This window comes from Parambassis ranga, chromosome 2, assembly GCF_900634625.1.
Source record: "Parambassis ranga chromosome 2, fParRan2.1, whole genome shotgun sequence".
Classification (NCBI taxonomy): domain Eukaryota; kingdom Metazoa; phylum Chordata; class Actinopteri; family Ambassidae; genus Parambassis; species Parambassis ranga.
In genome coordinates, this window is record NC_041023.1 from 46,448,707 (window position 1) to 46,454,706 (window position 6,000).

Below are 6,000 nucleotides of genomic sequence, written 5' to 3' on the forward strand. Positions count from 1 at the left end.
GCAGCAACAACAACGGCCGCTCCAGCTATGACCACAAACGCAGCAGCAACAACAACGGTCGCACTAGCTACACCCACAACTGCAGCAACAACAACGGTCACACCAGCTACGACCACAACTGCAGCAGCAACGACAACGGTCGCACCAGCTACGACCACAACTGCAGGAGCAACAACAAAGGCTGCTCCAGCTACAACCTCATCTGCAGCAACAACAACGGCCGATCCATCTACACCCACAACTGCAGCAACAACAACGGTCGCACCAGCTACACCCACAACTGCAGCAACAACAACGGTCGCACCAGCTACAACTTCAACTGCAGCAACAACAACGGTCGCACCAGCTACACCCACAACTGCAGCAACAACAACGGTCGCACCAGCTACAACCACAACTGCAGCAGCAACAACAACAGCCGCTCCGGTCACAACTACAACTGCAGCAACAACAACGGCCACTCCAGTTACAACCTCAACTGCAGCAACAACAACGGTCGCACCAGCTACAACCTCATCTGCAGCAGCAACAACGGCCGATCCATCTACACCCACAACTGCAGCAACAACAACGGTCGCACCAGCTACAACCACAACTGCAGCAGCAACGACAACGGCCGCTCCAGCTGCAACCTCATCTGCAGCAGCAACAACGGCCGATCCATCTACACCCACAACTGCAGCAACAACAACGTTCACACCAGCTACGACCACAACTGCAGCAGCAACAACAACGGCCGCTCCAGCTACGACCACAACTGCAGCAACAACAATGGCCGATCCATCTACACCCACAACTGCAGCAACAACAACGGTCACAACAGCTACAACTTCAACTGCAGCAGCAACAACAACGGCTGCTCCGGTTACAACTTCAACTGCAGCAGCAACAACGGCCGATCCATCTACACCCACAATTGCAGCAACAACGGTCGCACCAGCTACAACTTCAACTGCAGCAGCAACAACAACGGTCGCACCAGCTACGACCACAACTACAGCAGCAACCACAACGATTGCACCAGCTATGACCTCAACTGCAGCAACAACAACAAGCGCACCAGATACAACAACGGTCGCAGCAGCTATGACCACAACTGCAGCAGCAACAACAACAACGGTCACACCAGCTACAACTTCAACTGCAGCAGCAACATCAACAGCCGCTCCAGCTACACCCACAACTGCAGCAATAACAATGGTCACAACAGCTACAACTTCAACTGTAGCAGCAACAACAACGGCCGCACCAGCTACGACCACAACTACAGCAGCAACAACAACGGTTGCACCAGCTACGACCACAACTGCAGGAGCAACAACAACGGCCGCTCCAGCTACAACCTCATCTGCAGCAACAACAACGGCCGATCCATCTACACCCACAACTGCAGCAACAACAACGGTCGCACCAGCTACACCCACAACTGCAGCAACAACAACGGTCGCACCAGCTACAACTTCAACTGCAGCAGCAACAACAACGGCCGCTCCAGTTGCAACTTCAACTGCAGCAACAACAACGGTCGCATCAGCTACGACCACAACTGCAGCAGCAACAACGGCCGATCCATCTACACCCACAACTCTAGCAACAACAACGGCCGCTCCAGTTACAACTTCAACTGCAGCAACAACAACGGTCGCACCAGCTACAACCACAACTGCAGCAGCAACAACAACAGCCGCTCCAGTCACAACTACAACTGCAGCAACAACAACGGTCGCACCAGCTACAACTTCAACTGCAGCAGCAACAACAACGGCCGCTCCAGTTACAACTTCATCTGCAGCAGCAACAACAACGGCCGCTCCAGTTGCAACTTCAACTGCAGCAACAACAACGTTCGCACCAGCTACAACTTCAAGTGCAGCAGCAACAACAACGGCCATTTCAGCTACAACCTCATCTGCAGCAGCAACAACGGCCGATCCATCTACACCCACAACTGCAGCAACAACAACGGTCACAACAGCTACAACTTCAACCACAGCAGCAACAACAACGGCCGCTCCAGCTATGACCACAAACGCAGCAGCAACAACAACGGTCGCACTAGCTACACCCACAACTGCAGCAACAACAACGGTCACACCAGCTACGACCACAACTGCAGCAGCAACAACAACGGTCGCACCAGCTACGACCACAACTGCAGGAGCAACAACAACGGCCGCACCAGCTACACCCACAACTGCAGCAACAACAACGGTCGCACCAGCTACAACTTCAACTGCAGCAGCAACAACAACGGCCGCTCCAGTTACAACTTCATCTGCAGCAGCAACAACAACGGCCGCTCCAGTTGCAACTTCAACTGCAGCAACAACAACGTTCGCACCAGCTACAACTTCAAGTGCAGCAGCAACAACAACGGCCATTTCAGCTACAACCTCATCTGCAGCAGCAACAACGGCCGATCCATCTACACCCACAACTGCAGCAACAACAACGGTCACAACAGCTACAACTTCAACCACAGCAGCAACAACAACGGCCGCTCCAGCTATGACCACAAACGCAGCAGCAACAACAACGGTCGCACTAGCTACACCCACAACTGCAGCAACAGCGGTCACACCAGCTACGACCACAACTGCAGCAGCAACAACGGTCGCACCAGCTACGACCACAACTGCAGGAGCAACAACAACGGCCGCTCCAGCTACAACCTCATCTGCAGCAACAACAACGGCCGATCCATCTACACCCACAACTGCAGCAACAACAACGGTCACACCAGCTACACCCACAACTGCACCAACAACAACGGTCGCACCACCTACAACTTCAACTGCAGCAGCAACAACAACGGCCGCTCCAGTTGCAACTTCAACTGCAGCAACAACAACGGTCGCACCAGCTACAACCTCATCTGCAGCAGCAACAACGGCCGATCCATCTACACCCACAACTGCAGCAACAACAACGGTCGCACCAGCTACGACCACATCTGCAGCAGCAACAACAGCCGATCCATCTACACCCACAACTCCAGCAACAACAACGGCCGCTCCAGTTACAACTTCAACTGCAGCAACAACAACGGTCGCACCAGCTACAACTTCAAGTGCAGCCGCAACAACAACGGCCATTTCAGCTACAACCTCATCTGCAGCAACAACAACAGCCGCTCCAGTCACAACTTCAACTGCAGCAACAACAACGGTCGCACCAGCTACAACTTCAAGTGCAGCAGCAACAACAACGGCCATTTCAGCTACAACCTCATCTGCAGCAGCAACAACGGCCGATCCATCTACACCCACAACTGCAGCAACAACAACGGTCACAACAGCTACAACTTCAACCACAGCAGCAACAACAACGGCCGCTCCAGCTACAACTTCAAGTGCAGCCGCAACAACAACGGCCATTTCAGCTACAACCTCATCTGCAGCAACAACAACAGCCGCTCCAGTCACAACTTCAACTGCAGCAACAACAACGGTCGCACCAGCTACAACTTCAAGTGCAGCAGCAACAACAACGGCCATTTCAGCTACAACCTCATCTGCAGCAGCAACAACGGCCGATCCATCTACACCCACAACTGCAGCAACAACAACGGTCACAACAGCTACAACTTCAACCACAGCAGCAACAACAACGGCCGCTCCAGCTATGACCACAAATGCAGCAGCAACAACAACGGTCGCACCAGCTACACCCACAACTGCAGCAACAACAACGGTCGCACCAGCTACAACTTCAAGTGCAGCAGCAACAACAACGGCCGCTCCAGTTACAACTTCATCTGCAGCAGCAACAACAACGGCTGCTCCAGTCGCAACTTCAACTGCAGCAACAACAACGGTCGCACCAGCTACAACTTCAAGTGCAGCAGCAACAACAACGGCCATTTCAGCTACAACCTCATCTGCAGCAGCAACAACGGCCGATCCATCTACACCCACAACTGCAGCAACAACAACGGTCACAACAGCTACAACTTCAACCACAGCAGCAACAACAACGGCCGCTCCAGCTATGACCACAAACGAAGCAGCAACAACAACGGTCGCACTAGCTACACCCACAACTGCAGCAACAACAACGGTCGCACCAGCTACAACTTCAACTGCAGCAGCAACAACAACGGCCGCTCCAGTTACAACTTCATCTGCAGCAGCAACAACAACGGTCGCACCAGCTACAACTTCATCTGCAGCAGCAACAACAACGGCCGCTCCAGTTACAACTTCAACTGCAGCAACAACAACGGTCGCACCAGCTACAACTTCAAGTGCAGCCGCAACAACAACGGCCATTTCAGCTACAACCTCATCTGCAGCAACAACAACAGCCGCTCCAGTCACAACTTCAACTGCAGCAACAACAACGGTCGCACCAGCTACAACTTCAAGTGCAGCAGCAACAACAACGGCCATTTCAGCTACAACCTCATCTGCAGCAGCAACAACGGCCGATCCATCTACACCCACAACTGCAGCAACAACAACAGTCACAACAGCTACAACTTCAACCACAGCAGCAACAACAACGGCCGCTCCAGCTATGACCACAAATGCAGCAGCAACAACAACGGTCGCACCAGCTACAACTTCAAGTGCAGCAGCAACAACAACGGCCATTTCAGCTACGACCACAACTGCAGCAACAACAATGGCCGATCCATCTACACCCACAACTGCAGCAACAACAACGGTCACAACAGCTACAACTTCAACTGCAGCAGCAACAACAACGGCTGCTCCGGTTACAACTTCAACTGCAGCAGCAACAACGGCCGATCCATCTACACCCACAACTGCAGCAACAACAACGGTCGCACCAGCTACAACTTCAAGTGCAGCAGCAGCAACAACGGCCGATCCATCTACACCCACAACTGCAGCAACAACAACGGTCACAACAGCTACAACTTCAACCGCAGCAGCAACAACAACGGCCGCTCCAGCTATGACCACAAACGCAGCAGCAACAACAACGGTCGCACCAGCTACACCCACAACTGCAGCAACAACAACGGTTGCACCAGCTACAACTTCAACTGCAGCAACAACAACAACGGCCGCTCCAGCTATGACCACAAACGCAGCAGCAACAACAACGGTCGCACCAGCTACACCCACAACTGCAGCAACAACAACGGTTGCACCAGCTACAACTTCAACTGCAGCAACAACAACAACGGCCGCTCCAGTTGCAACTTCATCTGCAGCAGCAACAACAACGGCCGCTCCAGTTGCAACTTCAACTGAAGCAACAACAACGGTCGCACCAGCTACAACTTCAAGTGCAGCAGAAACAACAACGGCCATTTCAGCTACAACCTCATCTGCAGCAGCAACAACGGCCGATCCATCTACACCCACAACTGCAGCAACAACAACGGTCACAACAGCTACAACTTCAACCACAGCAGCAACAACAACGGCCGCTCCAGCTATGACCACAAACGCAGCAGCAACAACAACGGTCGCACTAGCTACACCCACAACTGCAGCAACAGCGGTCACACCAGCTACGACCACAACTGCAGCAGCAACAACGGTCGCACCAGCTACGACCACAACTGCAGGAGCAACAACAACGGCCGCTCCAGCTACAACCTCATCTGCAGCAACAACAACGGCCGATCCATCTACACCCACAACTGCAGCAACAACAACGGTCACACCAGCTACACCCACAACTGCACCAACAACAACGGTCGCACCACCTACAACTTCAACTGCAGCAGCAACAACAACGGCCGCTCCAGTTGCAACTTCAACTGCAGCAACAACAACGGTCGCACCAGCTACAACCTCATCTGCAGCAGCAACAACGGCCGATCCATCTACACCCACAACTGCAGCAACAACAACGGTCGCACCAGCTACGACCACATCTGCAGCAGCAACAACAGCCGATCCATCTACACCCACAACTCCAGCAACAACAACGGCCGCTCCAGTTACAACTTCAACTGCAGCAACAACAACGGTCGCACCAGCTACAACTTCAAGTGCAGCCGCATCAACAACGGCCATT